The sequence below is a fragment of the Oryctolagus cuniculus genome, chromosome 19 (genome assembly GCF_051225735.1).
Source record: "Oryctolagus cuniculus isolate XC-2025 breed Fujian yellow rabbit chromosome 19, ASM5122573v1, whole genome shotgun sequence".
NCBI lineage: Eukaryota > Metazoa > Chordata > Mammalia > Lagomorpha > Leporidae > Oryctolagus > Oryctolagus cuniculus.
The window spans coordinates 23,229,086-23,251,488 of record NC_142885.1 but is presented as its reverse complement, the minus strand read 5'-3'; the positions used below and the strand labels follow the sequence as shown (position 1 = coordinate 23,251,488).

Sequence of the window (22,403 nt, the reverse complement as noted above, 5' to 3'; positions counted from 1 at the left end):
GATTTATGGAGTGAGGGAGATTTTCCAAGAATTTCCAATTCATTGGCAAACAGTACATTGTAGGAATTCCAGATAGTTGTTTTTATTATTGGGTTTCTATTATTACAGTTTGTTTTTCATTTCTGATTTTACTGATTGGGGTCTTATTCCTGTTTTGCTGTTGTTGTTGTTTTGGAGATTTTCAGCAATTTTCTAAAAAATATTTTTTAACCAGATTTTCATATCAGTGATCTTTTTATTTTTTTTGGACAGGCAGATTTAGACAGAGAGAGAGACAGAAAGGTCTTCCTTTTCGTTGCTTCATTCTCCAAATGGCCGCTCTGGCTGGTGTACTGTGCCAATCTGAAGCCAGGAGCCAGGTGCTTCCTCCAGATCACCCACACGGATGTAGGGCCCAAGCATTTGGGCCATCCTACACTGCACTCCCGGGCCACAGGAAAGAGCTGGACAGGAAGAGGTGCAACCGGGACAGAATCTGGCACCCCGACCAGAACTAGAATCCGGTGTGGCAGCGCCGCAAGTGGAGGATTAGCCTATTGAGCCACGGCGCTGGCCTCATTGATCTTTTATAATGTTTTTCTTCAGCTTTGTTCATTTCTTCTCAAATTTCCATGATTTCTGTCATCCTACTAATTTGGAGTTTGATACGTTGTTTTTCTAGATTTTGTGATGCATTGAAAAGCTCATTTATTTGATTCCTTTCCAATATCTTGTTGTAGGCACAAGTTGTTATAAAGTTTCCTGTTAACATTGCATTTGCTGTGTCCCATACGTTTTGCTATGTTGTACTGTTATCTTTAATCATTTCCAGAAATTTCTGGATTTTCATTTTGATTTCTCCTAAGACCAACCATTCATTCAGGAGCATGTTGCTCGGACTCCACGTGTTTGCATATGTTCTGGAGTTTCCTAAGTTGTTGATTTCCTGTTTCCTTTCATTTTGATCATAGAAGATGCATGAACTGATTTCAGTTATTGAGTTTTCTAGGCTTGCTTTATATCCTATCATATGTTGTGTCCTAGAGAAAGTTCCAGGGACTGATGAGAAGAATATGTATTCTGCAAGTTGTGGGATGAAATGTTCTGAGTTAGGATTTCAAACAAGGCAGCCTGTTCTCAGGGACAAAGTGATGAGCAACTGTGTCACCTACAATTTTGACATAGGGGAGGGGCTAGGAAACGACCAAGAGAAGACAGTTCAGGTGTTCTTGTAAGATACTGTTTTTTAGTTAAGAGATCCAAATTCCATGCATTTCATAAATACAATTTAGGTACACAGTGATAGTCCCTACCCTACCTCCCTGTCAGGGGCATAACACATTGTGCACTTGTTTGTCTGACTCCGGGCAGCAACCCTGGCACTGACCAGGCCAAGGATGCTGGGCAGGTATCTGCCGTTCAGTAGCCGTGACCATGGGCAGTTTGGCAGAGCTGTGCACCATGTGGGAGTGGCTGGGTGTTAGCCCGGGAGGTGTAGAGAGCTCCACACTGCCCTGAGCTTCTGGTGGGCTGGATTGGGAGCAACGATGCCCTTGGAGTGCTCCTGATGATGGTGAGCACAGGAAAGGCATGTCAGGCTGGGGCTCAGGCTGCAGCCCCTGGTTCTTCAAGGCAGTGCGGCCTGTTCTGCTGACGCTGTGTTTCTGGGAGGAAGGGATGGGTGTTAGTTGGATGGTACTTGCGCAGTAGGCCTAGGGGAGAAGTAGGCTATATCCAAGGCAGTGTCGTTGTTGGCTGGCATTGCCAGTAGTGGTTCAGTAGGCTTGTAGAGTGCAGGATGGACTTGTTGTGTTTAAGTTTATGGACAGAGAGATGCCCAGGGCCTGCCTCAAAGGATGTGGGATCCCGGTGCTTCCCAGCAGTGTTTTCCCTGCAAATCCACTGGTTCAGAGGCAGCGGGGGCTGGGCAGGGGCTCAGGTGTGAGGAAGCCATGATGCAGCTGTCTGCCTCGCCTCCCCCCCAAGAAGGACTGGGAAGTGAAACTAACGCAGAGTGGACACTGACCCTCAGCTGCCAGGCAACCTTGCTCTTCTGGAGACTCTCCACTTCCTGTCATCAGTTCATGGACATCAGGTTTGATTCCGTATCTCAGCTATTGTGAACTGAGCTGCAGTAAACCTGGAGGTACAGATAACCCTTTAAAATCTGCTGATTTCATTTCCTAGGGGTAAATCACCAGGAGGATTGCTGAGTCATATGGTAGATTTATTTTCAGCTTTCTGAGGTATCTCCATACTGTGTTAGGCAGTGGCTTCCCCAGGTTACATTTCTACCAACAGTGTATTAGGGTAGCATAGTGCCAGATCCTCAGCAGCATTTATTGTTTGTTGATTTTAGTATGAGAGCCATTCTGACTGTGGTGTGGTGAAACCTGATGGCTAGCGATCCTGAGCCGTTTTTCATGTGTCTGTTGGCCATATGAAGTTCCTCTCTTGAAACATGCCTGTTCAAGTCCTTTGCCTATTTTTAAATGGAATTTTTGTTTTGTTGCTGTTGAGTTCCTTGAACTCTTTGTAGATTGTGGATATTAATCTTTTATAAGTTTCATAGTTGGCAGATTATTTTCTCTTATTCATTTGGTTGCCTCTTCACTTTGCTCTTTTTAGATGCTGGATATTAATCTTTGTTTTTTGACAGGCAGAGTTATCCAGTGAGAGAGAGGGAAACAGAGAGAAAGGTCTTCCTTTTTCCATTGGTTCACCCCCAATTGGCTGCTGCGGCTGGCACACCACGCTGCTCCGAAGCCAGGAGCCAGGTGCTTCTCCCGGTCTCCCATGCAGGTGCAGGACTCTAGGACTTGGGCCATCCTCCGTTGCACTCCTGGCCACAGCAGAGCCTGAACTGCAAGAGGAGCAACAGGGACAGAATCTGTCGACCTGACCGGGACTAGAACCCAGAGTGCTAGCGCTGCAGGTGGAGAATTAGCCTATTGAGTGGCAGCGCTGGCCTGGATATTAATCTTTTATCAGTTTCATAGTTAGCAAATAGTTTCTCCCATCCTTTTGGTTGCCTCTTTACTTTTCTGAGTGTTCCTTTTGTAGTGCAGAAGCTTCTCAGCTTGATGGAATCACATTTGTCTGTTTCAGCTTTTATTGTGCTACTGGCATTTTTTTCCCAGAAATCTTTCTTTAAGCCAATGTTTTCCAGTATTCCCCAATGTTCTCTAATAATATGATGATATTGAGTTTTAGATTTTGTTCCTTGACGTGTTTTAGTTGCTTTTTGTATAAGGTGTAAAGTATGGGTCTTCTTTCATAGTAGTGCATGTGGAGGTCCAGTTTTCTCAGGACCTTTTTATAAAGAAATGGTCCTTTGAACCTGGGATTGATCTTTAGCTCCTTCTTGAAAGATAGATTAGTTGTAGATGTGTGTGTTATTTCAGGTGTTTCCTTTCTGTCCCATTGTTATATTTTCTGTTCCATTCTTTTCTGTTCCATTGTTGTCATTTTTTTTTTTGCCTATAGCAAGCTGTTTTGATTGTAACTGTCCTGTGCTGTGTCTTGCAATCTGTTATTGTGATGCTTCAAGTTTTGTCAATGTTGTATAAGGTTGCCTTCTCTATTCAGATGTTCTCTGTTTTCATATGAATTTTAGCATTGTTTTCTCTCCATCTGTGCAAAATGCTATTTGACCTTTGCTAAGGATCCCATTGTGTCTGTAAATTGCTTATGGTAGAATGGATATTTGCATTATGTTGATTTTGCCAATGAGTCAACGTGCAAGATTTTTTCCATTTTTGTGTGTCGTCTTTATTTCTTAATGTTTTGTAACTTTATTTGTAGACATTTTCATGGATATGAAATTGGACACTGAGTTGACAAGGAAGTTCAGCTGCTGGGTAATCTTCCATTTCTGGAACCTCCTTGGCTTCCTGGTAAAACCCAGCTGTGCCTTCACCCTGGACAGGAGCAACTGGTTAGTAGTACATGTGGCTGTGTCCTGTTGATGGCAGCCCTTGGGCCCAAGGAGGAGAGAAGGGAAGGGAAGGGAAGGGAACCCTGTGCCCTGGGGTTGGGCTGCCAGGCTGACAGCAAAGTGGACTTCCAACTTTTGTGAAGGAAGGTCAAGTGGTGGGAGCCCTATATACATGTGGAGACAGAAATGTGGGGACCTAGCGTTCCTAGAATAGAGGAACCACAGAGACAGAGTTGAATAAGATATTGGGGAATGATTTCCCTGGGGCTTTGCCGAGAATTGAGGGGCAAAGAACATGCTAAGAAGGGAATACTGGTTGTCCAGGCAGTGGGAGGGGAATCTGGGAGGAATACTGTCAAATGTTTAATCAGAGTAAAAACATAAGAGTCGGGTTTGGAGAGACGTGGTAGTAGTTGTTATGTTTTAAATTTTCAGGCTAAGGACAATGGGATTGCAAGTACTTCATGCAGTGGGAGTGGAGGGTTAGATGCCATGGAAGAACCTGGGGCGTGCAAGGTTTTGGGAGCTGAAAACAGTTTGTGTCTGTATGTCACTATCCTATGATAGAAAAGGAAAATGGAAGGATTGTGAGGAGGAAGGCAGGCAACTTTGAGGAGAGTTGTAATAGGGAGGAGCTGTAATAGGTCTGCTTGTAAGAACTAGTGGAGTATCAGAGTGTGAGGTCCAGGATAGGCCCTGGGGAGAAACCTTACGAAAAGTGAGGGGAGGGTATCAGGTGGCGGGTAGAGGGAACTTTCAGGAGGGACTGGGGAATGGGTGCTGAGTTAATCAGGAAATTTGACAAAAGTGTGCAGACTACCAAGAGATGGAGAAGAAGTTATCTGAAAGAAAACTGGGTTGATAGGGGTCTTGGGAACAGGGAGAACCTGTTTTAGCCTATGAATGAAGTTTGTGGCTTGTGGAAGTCAGAATATGGGCAGAGGAGTTTCTCTTGGTAAATATATTTTTCTTGGCTTTCAAAGGAGTGTCTGCTATGTGCCCACATTTGCTCTAGTTATTTAAGGTACTGCAGAGAGCATCATGAGGGTTCATGAAAAAGTCTGTGGAAAGAGGAATTTGTAAGTTTGTTTCATTGTGTGTGTGTGTGTGTGTGTGTGTGTGTACAGAGAGAGAGATAGAGAATTATTCTTATCAATTCAACTGATGATGTTTGAAGTCCTTGACAATTTCTTGTTTTCCCATGAAGCATACTGCAATAAATATTGTGGTGAACGTATCTCTCTGATATAATACGTTCATGTATTTTGGGTTATATCAGTAGAGGAATTGTTCCATCATATGACAAGTCTGTTTTTATTTTCTTAAGAAATCTTTATATCGTTTTCCACAGTAGTTGCACTAATTTAAATTTTTACCACCAGTGTGTAAGTGTTCCCCTTTTCCCACATCCTCCTCCTCATTGTGACTCTCTGTCCTTTCGGTTTTAGCCAGTATATACGTGTGAGCTGATATCTCATTGTGGTTTGGACTTGCATTTCCCTGATAGCTTGTGATGTTGAGTATTTTTTCCTATATTTGTTGGCCATCTGTGTATCTATGGGGAACTGTCTGTTGTATTCCTTTGGCAATTTCATAACCTGATTGGTGTTTTTTTTGCTGTTTTTTTTTTAAGTTGCAAATATATTCTTTTCTTTCTATTTTTTTAACTTGTATTTAGTAAATATAAATTTCCAAAGTACAGTTTATGGATTACAATGGCTTCCCCTCCATAACTTCCCTCCCACTCGCACCTCTCCATCTCCAGCTCCCTCTCCCATTCCATTCACATCAAGATTCATTTTCAATTATCTTTATATACAGAAGATCAATTTAGTATATACTAAGTAAAGATTTCATCAGTTTGCACCCACACAGAAACACAAAGTGTAAAATACTGTTTCAGTACTAGTTATAGCATTACTTCACATAGGACAACACCTTAAGGACAGATCCCACATGAGGAGTAAGGACACAGTGACTCCTGTTGTTGACTTAACAATTTGACACTCTTGTTTATGGCATCAATGATCTGCCTAGGCTCTAGTCATGAGTTGCCGAGGCTATGGAAGCCTTTTGAGTTCGCCAACTTCGATCTTATTCCGACAGGGTCATAGTCAAAGTGGAAGTTCTCTCCTCCCTTCAGAGAAAGGTACCTCCTTCTTTGATGGCCCTGTTCCTTCCACTGGGATCTCACTCGCAGAGATTTTCCACTTAGGTCTTCTTTTTTTTTCTTTCCCCAGAGTGTCTTGACTTTCCATGCCTAAAATACTCTCATGGGGTCTTCAGCCAGATCTGACTGCCTTAAGGGCTGATTCTGACGCCAGAGTGCCATTTAGGACATCTGCCATTTTATGAGTCTGCTGTGTATCCCGCTTCCCATGTTGGATCATTCTCTCCCTTTTTGATTCTATCAGTTAGTATTAGCAGACACTAATCTTGTTTTTGTGATCCCTGTGATTCTTGGACCTATCAGTGTGATCAGTTGTCAACTGAAATTGATCACTTGGACTAGTGAGATGGCATTGGTACATGCAATCTTGATGGGATTGAATTGGAATCCTCTGGCAGGTTTCTAACTCCACCATTTGGGGCAAGTTCAAATGAGCATGTTTCAAAATGTACATCTCCTCCCTCTCTTATTCCCACTCTTACATTTAACAGGGATCACTTTTCAGTTAAAATTTAAACACCTAAGAATAATTGTGTGTTAATTACAGAGTTCAACCCAATAGTACTAGAAGAAAAAGTACTAAAAGGGATAAAGTATTACATTGTACATCAACAGTGATGACAAGTGCTGATCAAGTCACTGTTTCTCATAGTGTCCATTTCACTTCAACAGGTTTCCCCTTTGGTGCTCAGTTAGTTGTCACTGATCAGGGAGAACATATGATATTTGTCCCTTTGGCACTGGATTAATTCACTCAGCATGGTGTTTTCCAGATTCCTCCATTTTGTGGCAAATGACCTGATTTCATTATTTTTGACTGCTGTATAGTATTCTATAGAGTGCATTTCCCATAATTTCTTTATCCAGTCTACTGTTGATGGGCATTTGGGTGATTCCAGGTCTTAGCTATTGTGAATGGAGCTGCAATAAACATTAATGTGCAGACAGCTTGTTTGTTTGCCAATTTCATTTCCTTTGGGTAAATTCTAAGGAGTGGGATGGCTGGGTTGAATGGTAGGGTTATGTTCAGGTTTCTGTTGAATCTCCAGACTGACTACCATAGTGGCTTTACCAGTCTGTATTCCCACCAACAGTGGGTTAGTGTCCCTTTTCCCCCCATCCTCACCAGCATCTATTGTTGGTAGAGTTCTGAATGTGAGCCATTCTAACAGGGGTGAGGTGAAACTGCTTGTGATCATGAACATTTTTTCATGTGTCTGTTGGCCATTTGGATTTCCTCTTTTTTGAAAAATGTCTATTGAGGTCCTTGGCCCATCTCTTAAGTGGGTTGTTTGTTTTGATGTTGTGGAGTTTCTTGATCTCTTTGTAGAGTCTGGTTATTAACCCTTTATCTGTTGCATAGTTTGCAAATATTTTCCCATTCTGTCCGTTGCCTCTTCACTTTCCTGACTGTTTCTTTTGCTGTACAGAAACTTCTCAATTTGATGCAATCCAAAATGTTAATTTTGGCTTTGACTGCCTGTGCTTCCCGGGTCTTTTCCAAGAAGTCTTTGCTGGTACCTATATCTTGCAGGATTTCTCCAATGTTCTCTAAGTATTTGATGGTGTCGGGTTGTAGATTTAAGTCTTTAATCTATGTTGAGTGAAATTTTGTTTAAGGTGAAAGGTAGCGGTCTTGCTTCATGCTTCTGCACGTGGAAATCCAGTTTTCCCAGCACCATTTATTGAATAGACTGTCCTTACTCCAGGGATTGGTTTTGGATCCTTCATCAAATATAAGTTGGCTGTAGATGTTTGGGTTGATTTCTGGTGTTTCTGCTCTATTCCATTGGTCTATCCATCGATTTCTGTCCTTGTACCATGCTGTTTTGATAACAACTGCCCTGTAGTAGGTCCTGAAATCTGGTATTGTGATGCTTCCGACTTTGTTTTTGTTGTACAAGGTTGCTTTAGCTATTCAAGGTCTCCTTTGTCTTCATATGAATTTCAGCATCATTTTTTTCCAGATCTGAGAAGAATGTCATTGGTATTTTGATTGGTATCGCATTGAATCTATAAATTGCTTTTGGGAGAATGGTCATTTTGATGATATTGATGCTTCCCATCCATGAGCATGGAAGATTTTTCCATTTCTTAGTATCCTCTTCTATTTCTTTCTTTAAGGTTTTGTAATTCTCATTGTAGAGATCCTTAACGTCCTTGGTTAAGTTTATTCCAAGGTATTTGATGGTTTTTGTGGCTATTGTGAATGGAATTGATCTTAGCAGTTCTTTCTCACCTGTGGCATTGCCTTTGTATACAAAGGCTGTTGATTTTTTTTTATTTTTTTGACAGGCAGAGTGGACAGTGAGAGAGAGAGACAGAGAGAAAGGTCTTCCATTTGCCATTGGTTCACCCTCCAATGGCCGACACGGCCGGCGTGCTGAGGCCAGCGCACCACGCTGATCCAATGGCAGGAGCCAGGTACTTCTCCTGGTCTCCCATGGGGTGCAGGGCCCCAAGTACTTGGGCCATCCTCCACTGCACTTCCCTGGCCACAGCAGAGAGCTGGCCTGGAAGAGGGGCAACCGGGACAGAATCCGGTGCCCCGAGCGGGACTAGAACGTGGTGTGCCGGCGCCGCAAGGCAGAGGATTAGCCTAGTGAGCCGTGGCGCCAGCCTGGCTGTTGATTTTTGTGCATTGATTTTATATCCTGCTACTTTGCAAAACTCTTCTATGAGAACCAATAGTCTCTTAGTAGAGTTCTTTGGATCCCCTAAATAAAGAATCCTATCATCTGCAAAGATGGATAGTTTGACTTCTTCCTTCCCAATTTGTATCCCTTTAATTTCTTTTTATTGCCCAATAGATCTGGCTAGAACTTCCAGAACTATATTTAATAGCAGTGGTGAGAGTGGGCATCCCTGTCTGGTACCGGATCTCAGTAGAAGTCTTCCATCTTTTCTCCATTCAATAGGATGTTGGCTGTGGGTTTTTCATAAATTGCTTTCATTGTATTGAGGAATGTTCCTTCTATACCCGGTTTGCTTAGAGTTTTCATCATGAAGGGGTGTTGTATTTTATCAACACTTTCTCTGCATCAATTGAGATAATCATATGGTTTTTCTTCTGCAGTCTGTTAATGTGGTGTATCACATTGAATGTTTTGCGGACATTGAACTATCCCTGCATACCAGGGATAAATCCCACTTGGTGTGGGTGGATGATCTTTCTGATGTGTTGTTGCATTCTATTGGCGAGAATTTTATTGAGGATTTTTGCGTCTATGTTCATCAGGGATATTGGTCTGTAATTTTCTTTCAATGCTGCATCATTTTCTGGCTTAGGAATTAAGGTGATGCTGGCTGCATAGAAAGAATTTGGGAGGATTCCATCTTTTTTGATTGTTCTGAATAGTTTGTGAAGAATTGGAGTTAGTTCTTCTTTAAATGTCTGGTAGTATTCAGCAGTGAATCCATCTGGTCCTGGGCTTTTCTTGTTGGGAGGGCCTTTATTATTGTTCCAATTTCTGTCTCAGTTATTGGTCTTTTTAGGTTTTGTATGTCTTACTGGTTCTATTTAGGTAGGTTGCATGTGTCCAGGAATCTATGCATTTCTGCTAGATCCCTGTTTGCTGGCATACAAGTCCTTGTAGTAATTTCTGATGATTCTTTTTATTTCTGCGGTGTCTGTTGTTACATTTCCTTTTTCATCTCTGATTTTATTGATTTGGGTCATCTTTTTTTAGTTAGTTGGGCCAATGGGGTGTCAATTTTGTTTATTTTTTCAAAAAACCAGCTCCTTGTTTGGCTGATTTTTTGTAATGTTTTTTTGGATTCAATCCTATTGATTTCTTCTCTGATTTTATTTTATTTCTCTTCTCCTACGAGATTTGGGTCTGGTTTGCTGCAGTTTTTCTAGATCCTTGAGATACATTGAAAGCTCATTTATTTGGTGTCTTTCCAATTTCTTGATGTAGGCACCTATTAATATAAACTTTCCTCTTAACACTGCTTTTCCTGTGTCCCGTAAGCTTTGATATGTTGTGCTGTTATCCTCATTTACTTCCAGAAAGTTTTTGATTTCTCTGTGATTACTTCTGTGACCCATTGTTCATTCAGGAGCATGTTGTTCAATCTCCATGTGTTTGCGTATGCTCTAGGGACTCCTGAGTTGCTAATTTCCAACTTCATTCCTTTATGGTCTGAGAAGCTGCATGGTATGATTCTAGTTCTTTTGAATTTGCTAAGATTTGCTTTATGACCTAGTATGTCGTCAGTCCTGGAGTAGGTTCCATGCACTGCTGAGAAGAATGTAAATTATTTAAATGTAGAAGGAAAAGTTCTGTAGATATCTGTTAGATCCATTTGGGCTATAGTGTCATTTAAATCTACTGTTTCCTTGTTGATCTTCTGTCCGGTTGATCTATTTCTGAGATGGAGTATTGATGTCCCCCAGTACTATTATATTGGAATCTAACTCTCCCTTTAAGTCCCTTAACATATCTTTTAAATGAACCAGTGCCCTGTATTTAGGTGCATATACATTGATAATCTTTACATCTTCCTGTTGAATTGATCCCTTAATCATCATATAGTGGCCCTCTTTGTCTCTCTTAACAGTTTTTGTGTTAAAGTTTATGTTGTCTGATATTAAGATGGCTACACCCACTCATTTTTCATTTCTGTTGGCATGGTATATCTTTTTCCAGCCTTTCACTTCATCTGCATGCATCTTTGTTGGAAAGATTAATGTTCAATGTGACTATTGATAAGTAGTAACTTTGGCCTGCCATTTTCTCAAAGATGCTTTCTAATATGTGCTTTGAACTTCCTCTGATCTTTTGCTGTGAGGTTTCCTTACTTTACCTTCTTTCATATTGATGCCCCTGCTTATATCTTTGTGTTTAACACATCTTTAAGCATCTTTTGCAGGGCTGGATGAGTGGCGACATATTCTTTCAATTTCTGTTTGCTCTGAAAGGTCTTTACTTCACCTTGATCCACAAATGAGAGCTTTGAAGGATATAATATTCTGGGCTGGCAGTTTTTCTCTCTTAGTATCTGGGCAATGTCTCCCCATTCCCTCCTAGCCTGTAGGTGCTGTGAGTCTAATTGGAGATTAGATTTCTCTTCACTATCACACTTTCCTGTTCAACTAATTTCTGCATTTCATTTTGATTCCTCCTTAAGATTTCATTTTCATGAGAGAGATTTTCTATCCTGTCCAGTAAGGATTTCTGTAGTTCAAGAATTTGTTTTTGAAAAATTCTAAATGTTTTTATCATAAATTTTTTTGAAATCCGTATCCTGCATTTCTTCTATCTCATCATCTTCATAATCTTGGCTTGGGGTGTCTTGTTCATTTGGGGGCATCATAATGTCTTCCTTGTTCTTGTTTCCTCAGTTTCTGCATTTGTTGCTTGGCATTGTGCAGATATTCTTTGGATTCTTCTTCCCTCGCTGTGGTGTTTTTTCTTGTTATACACTATGACTGTATTAAGTGGACTGTCTGCTTTTGATGCAGCCTTAGAGGCTTGAGATGGGTGTGGCCAGAATGCTCTGTTTGGTTCTTCAGGGTTAAGGGTCTGCCAAAGGTGACACACCCAGGTTAGGCATGGTACATCTCTCTCTCTCTCTCTCTCTTTTTCAATTCAGAAGGGAAGAAATTCCGCACAGCTGAGCGGAATATTAGGCAGTCAGCTTCCAATCTCTGGCTCCTGTGGGTTTAACATTTGTCTGCTCTTTCCGAAGGATGACACCAAGACTCTGTGGTGCCCCGACTGTGGGCTCAAATTCCCTACCAGTCTCCCACCAGGTTGCCAAGGTTACCGAATTGTAGCATCTCTGGCGAGTACTCACATGAACTCTGTGAGTTCTCTCACCCACCATCTCTTTTTTCACAATCTCAGTTCATTAGCTCCATGCATTCACTAGGTCCTAACCTCCTGTTATTTCACCCTGCTAGAGTCAGGTTTTTCTGCTTGGCTGATGGCGGGCACTGCTTTAAGTATGTCCAAAATGATGCCTGCTCTTTGTCTTGTTCGCTTTTTAGAGGTGAGCAGAGAGAGAGAGACTTGTGTCCATACTGGTCCCCCCTTTTTTTTCCTCTCTCCTCTAGTTAGCCTAATGAGCTTTCCTGCACAAGGCTTCAAGCCCTTAATGAGAAACCACTACAGATTTTTTGGTTTGTTTGGGGGATTTATTTGTTTATTTGAAAGTCAGAGTTACAGAGAGGGAGGGAGAGACAGAGATGTTTCATCCACTGGCTATAAGAAGCCAGGAGCCAGGGGCAACACGTTGTCTCCCCCACAAGGGTGACAGAGGCCCAAACAATCGACCCACCCTCAACAGCCATTCCTCAGGCCTCTAAAAGTGTGCTGGATCAGAAATGGAGCAGCCAGGGCAGGCACTGTTCCCCACAATGCATTCCAGCACCACTGGCGGCCCTACCCACTACACCACAGCACTGGCACCTGGCCTCACTGTTTTTGACCATACTTGTAAGAACAGTCTTCTGAGAAGTGCACGGCTGCCCATCTCAGTTGATTTTTTTTATAAATGATGAGAGATATGGATCTGATTCCATTCTTCTACACGAATACATCGAGCTTTGCAGCACCGTTTGTTGAAGAGATTATCCTTACACCAATGAATGGTCTGAACCCTTTTGTCAAAAATCAGGTGGCCATATGTATTTAGACTAACTTAGGGATTCTCTGTTTCGCTCCATTGGTATGTCTCAGTTTTTTTATTGCCAGTCACATGGTGTTTTAATTAGTATAGTTTTTTAGTATGCTGTGAAGTCAGGTATTGTGATGTCTCCAGCTTGATTTTTATTTCATCAGGATCACCTTAGCGTTTCTGGATCTTCTGTGGTTCGGTATGAATTAGAGGGATGTTTTTTCTAATTCTGTAAAGAATGTCATTGGTATTCTGTAGATTTCTTTCCATGAAATAGATATTTTAATGATACAGATTCTTCCAATCCACTAGCAAGGAATATCTTTCCGTTTTTTTTGTGTGTCCTTGATTATTCTTTGGTCAGTGTTTGATAATTTTTATTGTAGAGCTCTTTCACTTATTTGATTAAAATTATTCCTAAATATACTGATTTTTGTTCCCTCTTAACATTGCATTTGCTGTGTCCCATACGTTTTGGTATGTTGTACTGTTATCTTCAATCATTTCCAGAAATTTCTTGATTTCCATTTTGATTTCTCCTACGACCCACCATTCATTCAGGAGCATGTTCCTCGGTCTCCATGTGTTTGCATATGTTCTGGAGTTTCTTGAGTTGTTGATTTCCCGTTTCCTTGCATTTTGGTCATAGAAGATGGGTGAAATGATTTCAGTTATTGAGTTTACTAGGCTTGCTTCTGGCCTATCATATGTTGTGTCCTAGTGAATGTTCCAGGGACTGATGAGAAGAATGTGTATTCTGCAAGTGTGAGATGAAAAGTTCTGAGTTAGGACTTCAAACAAGGCAGCCTGTTCCCCAGGACACAGTGATGAGCGACTGCGTCATCTATAATTGTGACATAATGAAAGGGCTAGGAAACGACCAAGAGAAGACAGTTCAGGTGTTCTTGTAAGATACCGTTTTTTAGTTAAGAGATCCAAATTCCATGCATTTCATAAATGCAATTTAGGTACAGAGTGATAGTCCCAACCCTCCCTCCTGTCTGTGGCACAACACATTGTGCACTTGGTTGTCTGACTCCAGGCAGCAGCCCCGGAACTGACCAGGCCAGGATGCTGGGTGGGTATCTGCCGTTCAGTAGCCCTTACCATGGGCAGTTTGGCAGAGCTGTGCACCATGTGGGAGTGGCTGGGTGTCAACCCAGAGGTCTGGAGAGCTCCACACTGCCCTGAGCTTCTGGTGGGCTGGATTGGGAGCAACGATGCCCTTGGAGTGCTCCTGATGATGGTGAGCACAGGAAAGGCACGTCAGGCTGGGGCTCAGGCTGCAGCCCGTGGTTCTTCAAGGTAGTGCGGCCTCTTTCGCTGACACTGTGTATGCTTGGAGGAAGGGGCAGGTGTTAGTTGGATGGTGCTTGCATAGTAGGCCTCGGAGAGAAGTAGGCGATGTCTGTGGGAGTGGTGTCGAGGTTGAGGTCGGCTGGCAGTGGCATTGGCGGTAGTGTTACGGTAGGCTTGGAGAGTGCATGAGGGCATTTGCTGCATTTAAGCTTACGGACAGAGAGATGCCCAGGGCCTGCCTCAAAGGATGTGGGATCCGGGGCTTCCCAGCGGTATTCTCCCCCCAAATCCGCAGGTTCGGAGGCAGTGGGGGTGGGCGGTGGCTCAGCTGTAAGGAAACAGAAGCAGATGCCTGCCTCCCCTCCTGCCTCTCAGAGGACACGGATGTGAAATTAACCCAGAGTAGACTAGTGTTCTCCTGTAATTTGATGATACTGAGTTTGAGATTTCGTTCCTTAAAGTGTTTTTAGTTGCTTTTTTATTTTTGATAGGCAGAGTGGACAATGAGAAAGAGATAGAAAGGTCTTCCTTTTCCATTGGTTCATGCTCCAATGGCCACTGCGGCTGGCGCGTTGTGGCCAGCGCACCGCACTGATCTGAAACCAGGAGCCAGGAGCCAGGTGCTTCTCCTGGTCTCCCACGTGAGTGCAGGGCCCAAGGACCTGGGTCATCCTCAACTGCACTCCTGGGCTACAGCAGAGAGCTGGACTGTAAGAGGGGCAACCAGGACAGAATCCGGTGCCCCGACCGGGACTAGAAACCGGTGTGCTGCGCTGCAGGTGGAAGATTAGCCTATTGAGCCACAGCGCCAGCCATTTAGTTGCTTTTTGTATAGGTGTAAGGTATGGGTCTTCTTTCAGAGTTCTGCATATCTGTGCAGTTTCCTCAGGACCATTTTTTGAAGAAACTGTCCCTTGCACTTGGGATTGATCTTCAGCTCCTTCTTGAAAGATAGATTAGTTGTAGATATGTGTGTGTTATTTCAGATGTTTCTTTTCTGTTCCTTTGTTCTGTATGTCAGTTTTTTACTATACCAAGCTGTTTTGATTGTAACTGTCCTGTGCTGTGTCTTGCAATCTGTTATTGTGATGCTTCGAGTTTTGTCAGTGTTGTATAAGGTTGCTTTCTCTATTCAGATGTTCTGTGTTTTCATATGAATTTTAGCATTGTTTTCTCTCCATCTGTGCAAAATGCTATTTGACCTTTGCTAAGGATCCCATTGTGTCTGTAAATTGCTTATGGTAGAATGGATATTTGCATTATGTTGATTTTGCCAATGAGTCAGCATGGAAGATTTTTCCATTTTTGGGTGTCTTCTTCCATTTCTTTAATGTTTTATAACTTTTTTGTAGACGTTTTCATGGATATGAAATTGGACACTGAGTTGACAAGGAAGTTCAGCTGCTGGGTAATCTTCCATTTCTGGAACCTCCTTGGCTTCCTGGTAAAACCCAGCTGTGCCTTCACCCTGGACAGGAGCAACTGGTTAGTACATGTGGCTGTGTCCTGTTGATGGCAGCCCTTGGACCCAAAGGGGAGTGGAGGGAAGGGAAGGGAAGCCTGTTCCCTACAGTTGGGCTGGCCAGGATGAGAACAAGTTGGACTTCCAACCTTTGGGATGGAGGGTCAAGTCGGGGAGCCCTATATACATGTGGAGACAGAAATTTGGGGGCCTAGCATTCCTAGAATTGAGTGGGGGCCACAGAGACAGAGGTGAATAAGATGTTGGTGAATGAGTTCCCTGGTTCTTTGTCGTTTATTAAGGCCCATAGAACATGCTAAGAAGGGAAGACCGGTTGTCCAGCCAGTGGGAGGGAGACCTGGAAGGAGAACTGCTTGTGTTGACTCAGAGTACAAAACATAAGATGTATGGTTTTGGGAGACATGGTGGTAGTTGTTTGGGTTTTAGAGTTTCAAGCTAAGGACGATGGGATTGTAAGTACTTCATGCAGCGGCAGTAGAGGGTTAGATTCAATGGAAGAACCTAGGGCATGCAAGGTTTTGGGAGCTGAAAACAGGTTATTTCTGTATGTCACTATCCTATGATAGGGAATATGGAAGGATTGTATGGAGAAAGGCAGGCGACTTTGAGGAGAATTGTAATAGGGAGGAGTTGGTAGGTCTACATGTAAGTACTAGTGGAGGCCGGCGCCGAGGCTCACTAGGCTAATCCTCTGCCTTGTGGCGCCGGCACACGGGGTTCTAGTCCTGGTCGGGGTGCCGGATTCTGTCCAGGTTGCCCCTCTTCCAGGCCAGCTCTCTGCTGTGGCCTGGGAGTGCAGTGGAGAATGGCCCAAGTGCTTGGGCCCTGCACCTCATGGGAGACCAGGAGAAGCACCTGGCTCCTGCCTTCAGATCAGCGTGGTGCGCCGGCTGCAGCACGCCAGCCATGGTGGCCATTGGAGGGTGAACCAATGGCAAAAGGAAGACATTTCTCTCTGTCTCTCTCTCTCACTGTCCACTCTGCCTGTCAAAAAAAAGAAAAAAAAGAACTAGTGGAGCATCAGAGTGTTAGACCCGGGACAGGGCCTGGGGAGCAACCTTAGGAAAAGTGAGGGAAAGGGTTTCAGGAGGCGGGCCAAGGGAACTTGCAGGAGGGACTGGGGAATGTGTGCTGATTTAATCAGGAAATTCGACCAAAGTCTATAGAGTACCAAGAGATGGAGAGGATCTTATCTGAAATAAAATAAGGGTTAATAGGGGGCTTGGGTACATGGAGAATCTGATTTAGCCTGGGAATGAACTTTGTGGCTTGTAGTCAGCTTATAGAAGTCAGAGTTATAGCAGAGGACTTTTTCTTGGTAAATGTGATTTTTTTTTTTTTTTTTTTTTTTGTCGCTCCCCCTCTTCGTGGAGGAACGACACAAGACCCTGCGCTGTTCTTTCGTCTGCTCGGCCCTCCCCGGGTTTGCTGCTGGTTCTTCCCGGGTTGGCTACTGCCCCTTCCACCTCCGTGGAAGGGCAGTTCCCCCTGGCCACATTCCCCACTTCCGCAGGGGAGCGGCACACCGCCGGCCGGCTCTTCTCGGGGGCTGCACGGGTGTTCCTTCAGCTAGATGTTCCCCTTAGATGTTCCTGGTGCATGCCGTCTCTCTCCTCCTTTATAGTCCTCCTCCGCCAATCCTAACTCGGCTGCCCACACGCCAAGTACGCTGCTCTCCTCCAATCAGGAGCAAGTCCTACAGTTTATTAGTTGAACTGGAGGCAGCTGTGCGGAAGCTGTTTACTTCTCTCCCAGCGCCATATTGTGGGAGAGCAGATGCACAGAATAAGTCCCAATTCCAGTAACTCAGTCCAGTCCGGACCGCTCCCCACATTTTTGACTTTCAAAGGAGTGTCTGTGATGTACCCACATCAGTTCTAGTTATTTAAGGTAATACAGAGAGCATCATGAGGGTTTTTGAAAAAGTTTGTGGAAAGAGGGATTTGTAAGGTTGTTTCATTGTGTGTGTGTGAGTGTGAGTGTGTGTGTGTATGTATGTATAGTACTATGCTTACGCATTCAGCTGATGAAAATTTCTTGTTGTCGCTGCCGTGAAGCATAAATATTGTGGTGTACGTATCTCTCTGATACAGTATGTCCATGTGCTTTGGGTTATAGCCAATAGATGGGTTGCTCTATCATATGGCAAGTCTATTTCTGGTTTCTTAAAAATCTCCATACCGTTTTCCACAGCAGCTGCACCAATTTACATTCCCACCACCAGTGTGTAAGTGTTCTTCTTGTCCCACATCTTCCTCATCATTGTGACTCTCTGATCTTTGGGTTTTAGCCAGTATGTACGTGTGAGCTGATATCCCATTGTGGTTTGGATTTGCATTTCCCTCATAGGTTATGATGTTGAGCATTTCTTCCTGTATTTCTTGGCCATCTGTATATCTATGGGGAACTTTCTGTTGAGTTCCTTTGGCCATTTCATATCTGGATTGGTTGTGTTTTTTCTTGCTGCTATTTTTTTCTAAGTTGCAGATGTATTCTTGATATTAATCCTTTGTCAGATAGGTAGCTGACAGTTATCTTCTGCTCATTCTGTTGTATGTCTCTTCTATCTGTGATGACTTCCTTTGCTGTGCAAAGCTTTTAATTTCATTTAATCCCATTTGTTTAGTTTTGATTTTGCTGCTGGGCTTTGAGGGTCTTTTCCAAGGGTCATCGCCTATTCCAGTGTCTTGGAGCTTTTCTTTGTATTACCTTCAAAAAGCTTCATAGTCTCAGGTTATAGATTTAGGTCTCTGATCCGTTTTGAGTTGATTTTCCTATTTTATGGGAGTTATGAATCTAATTTCGATGTTCTACACAAATACATCCATTTTTGCCAACAGCATTTGTTGAAGAGTTTTTCCTTTCTCCAATGGATAGATCTGAATCCTAAAAATCTGGTGTTGTACATACTTGGATTAATATTGGAGCTCACCTTGTTTTCTTCCATTGGTCTGTGTGTCACTTTTTCTGCAAGTGCTTTGATATTTGGTTTAGTGTAGATTTATAGAATACTTTGAATCAGATGTTGTGAGGCATCTAGGCTAATTTTGTTGTCTTTTTTCTCAGGAACACCTTATCTATTCTGGATCTTGTGTGATTTTGTATGAATTTTCGGTTTGTTTTATGTAATTCTGTAAAGAATGTCATCGGTGTTTGGATACAAATTTAATTGAATCTTTAGGTAGCTTTAGGTGGGGTAGAGATTTTAATTATACTATTCTTCAAATCCACCAAAAGAGATATCTTTCCATTTTTTGTGTGCTTGGTGATTTCTTTCATCAGTGTATGGTGATTTTAATGATAGAGCTCTTTGGCTTCTTTGGTTACATTTAGTCTTAAACATTTGATTTCTGTTGTTATTATCTTTGGGATTTTTTTGATTGCTGTGTCAGTGAGTTCATCATTAATATATAAACACTGCAGCTTACACAGTATGCTTATTTGTAACCTGTGACTTCACTTAATTGTTTCACCAGTTCTAGCAGCGTGTTTGGTGGATTGTTTTAGTTTTTTCTCGTACCATAGCATGTCACATGCAAGCATTTAGAATTTCAATTTCTCTTTTATAATATAGGTGCTATTTCTTTCTTTCTTCTGCTTTCTTTCTCTTGTGAAAATTTACAGTACTGCATTCTGTCAGAGTGGTAAAAGGGGACATCCTTGTGTTACATGTTTGACAAAAATGCTTTCACTTTTTGCCCATCCAGTATGCCATTGGCTTTGAATTGTCATACATAGCCTTTATGATTTTGATACCTATTCCTTTTGTACCTACTTTGTGGAGGTTTTTTTTTTTTTAATAATGAATGGGATTGAATCTTTTCAGGTTATTTTTCTGTATCTAATGAGATGATAATGTGTTTTTTTTAAAAAGCTTTATTGCACTTTTTGCAAGAATTACAGAGAAACATAGAACAGGTGAGCAAGAGAGAGAGTGAGAGAAGATGAGAGTGAGAGAGAGAGAGGGGTGTTACAGGCTGCAGCGGTATGGTAGGCTTGGAGAGTGCGGGAGGGATTTGCTGCATTTAAGCTTATGGGACAGAGATGCCCAGGGCATCTACCCAGCGGCATTCTCCCCCCAAATCTGCAGGTTTGGAGGTGCGGGGGGGGCAGAAGATCTATTGTGAGGAAGCCAAGAAGCGGATGTCTGCCTCCCCTGCTCCCTCCCACAGGGCAAGGATGTGAAACTAACCCAAAGTGGACGGTGAAGTGCAACTGCCGGGTGTTCTTCCAGTTCTGGAGACTGCACAGCTTCCTGCTCAATGCCAGCTGGACCTTCTTCCTAGAGAGAAGCAACTGGTGAGCAGATGTGGCACCCTCAGTTGTGTCCATGTCCTCAGTGCACAAAGGGAAGGGAAGGGACAGCCCGTTCCCAGGGGTTGGGCGGCCCAGGCTGACATGATGTGGACTTCCACCCTGTGGCAGGGAGGGTCATGTGGGGTAGCCCCACAGGCATGGGGAGAAATGTAGGGGCCTGGTGGGCTTCAGTAGAGTATGAGAGCATGGAAACAGGGTGGGTAGTATGTTGGGGAATGAGTTCCCCAGGGCTCTGCAGAGCATTAGGGGCCAAAGAACATGGTAATAGGGGAATACTTGGGTATGCAGGAAACGGGAGGGAGACCTGGAGGACAAGTGTGTGCTGTTGAGTCAGAGTACAAAACCCAGGAAGTCTGGTTTGGAGAGACATGTTAATAAAAGTTTGGGTTTTAGATTTCGGGGCTAAGAATGATGGGATTGGAAGTAAATTGCGTGGTATGATTGGATTGTTAGATGCCATGGAAGAACCTGGGGCAAGCAAGGTGTTGGGAGCTGAAATCAGGTAATTTCTGTATATCGCCATCCTGGATATAGACAGGGAAATGGAAGGATTGTATGGAGGAGGTCAGGTGACTTTCAGTAAAGTTGTAATAGGGAGGAGCTTGTAGGTCTACTAGTAGAACTGGTGGAGTCTCCAAGTGTTAGATCTGGGACAGACCTTAGGAAAAGTGAGGGTAAGAAAATGGTTAGGGGTATAGTGTGGTCTTTCTTAGGGACTGTGGTATGGGTGCACGGTTAATTAGGAAACTTCAACAAAAGTCTCCAGAGTACCATGGATGGAGAGAGGCTTATGTGGGAGAAAACTGGATTGGTGTGTGCTTAGGAAGACAAGAACCTGATCTAGCCTGGATTGAAATTTGTGGCTTGAGGTCAGCTTATAGAATCTGAATTTGGGCACAGGACTCTCTCTTGGTAAAGGTGTATTTCTTTGTCTTTCAAAGATGTTTCTGTTATGTGCCAACATTTGTTCTAGTTATTTAATGTAATGCAGGGGCCAACATGAGGTACTTTGAAAAGTTTGTGGAAAGAAGCGGTTGTGAGTTTGCTTTCAAGACATTTTGATGAACTGCATACAGCTTTGTCGTGGTGCATGTTTTCCATATCCTTCTAGGCAGCTCTGTGTGAAAGCTTCTGCTTTCATGGAGTTTTTGTTCCGATTGCTGTTTGGAGGCTGGGGATGACTTAGTCCTGCAGGACTTTACCAGGTAGGAGTTCTTGAAATATCTTCCCCTTATGTTGGAATGTATACTTTGTAGTACTTCCTATTCCTCATTTGATTTTGTCCATCTCTGATATTTCCTTTGCTTTTATGATCCATTGAACCATGTGTTTTTGTTTCACACTGTCACATTTATTAGGAATGCAAATTCTTCCTTAGGTTTTACTTTATAGGATGTGTCATTCTTTACAATGCAGTGTTATTTTTGAGTCACACTTATTCTGAATTATATAGCCTTTATACTCTTACTTTTTAGGTTATTTCTACAGAAAGATTTGCAAGCTTACATTTTTATGAAAGTCAGGATTTTCCATGTACAGAATTTTATGAATGTGCAAATTTTATATATTTAATTTTCCTGAAATGTGAGTGCTTACCCATTTTATATAAATTTCTATTAAAGATTGATGTTGTATCCAGTGTATGTATTTGTTTTTTTATTTTTTTATTTTTGACAGGCAGAGTGGACAATGAGAGAGAGAGACAGAGAGAAAGGTCTTTCTTTTGCTGTTGGTTCACCCTCCAATGGCCGCTGCAGCTGGCGTGCTGCAGCCGGCGCACCACGCTGCTCTGAAGGCAGGAGCCAGATGCTTCTCCTGGTCTCCCATAGGGTGCAGGGTCCAAGGACTTGGGCCATCCTCCACTCACTCCTGGGCCATAGCAGAGAACTGGCCTGGAACAGGGGCAACTGGGACAGAATCTGGCGACCCAACCGGTACAAGAACCCGGTGTGCCGGCACCTCAAGGTGGAGGATTAGCCGATTGAATCATGGCACCGGCTTGTATTCGTTTTTTAGGCTAAAATAATTCTTGGGTATATTTTATAGAACAATTCTAAGAATAAACGACATTCCTTTTTTTTTTGACAGAGTGGACAGTGAGAGAGAGAGAGAGAAAGATCTTCCTTTGCCTGGTTCACCCTCCAATGGCCGCCGCAGCCAGTGCACTGCGGCTGGCGCATTGCGCTGATCCGAAGGTAGGAGCCAGGTGCTTCTCCTGGTCTCCCATGGGTTGCAAGGTCCAAGCACTTGGGCCATCCTCCACTGCACTCCTGGGCCATAGCAGAGAGCTGGCCTGGAAGAGGGGCAACTGGGACATAATCCAGCACCCCGACCAGGACTAGAACCCAGTGTGCGGGTGCCCCTAGGCAGAGGATTAGCCTGTTGAACCACGACGCCGGCTGACATTCCCTTTTCTGCTCTCCTTTCAACACTGTCTTTCCCAGTGTACCTCTTCCTTTCTTTCTCCCTTTGTTCCTCCCTTCCTTACTTCCTTTCTTTCATCCATTTTTTGGATGGTTTTTATATTTGCATTTTAGTAAAAGGCTAAGTGCTTTACCAAATAAGAAGTTCAGTAACCAAAAAGTAGGGGTGAG

General features: G+C 43.1%; 1 non-coding gene across 3 annotated transcripts in view; it reads left to right on the top strand.

The window, feature by feature from the left end:
- Nucleotides 1-22,403, top strand: part of LOC138846894 (uncharacterized) — an 84,357-nt gene that overhangs the window by 27,462 nt on the left and 34,492 nt on the right. Inside the window, exons 4-5 of one of the 3 annotated variants that reach the window (XR_016225573.1) lie at nucleotides 3,784-3,916; nucleotides 15,362-15,494. This is a non-coding gene — a transcript (uncharacterized LOC138846894). Of the gene's footprint in view, nucleotides 1-3,783; nucleotides 3,917-15,361; nucleotides 15,495-19,664; nucleotides 19,792-20,800; nucleotides 21,399-22,403 lie in introns of those variants that run through there. The other 2 variants (XR_016225575.1, XR_016225574.1) reach the window with 2 other exon arrangements.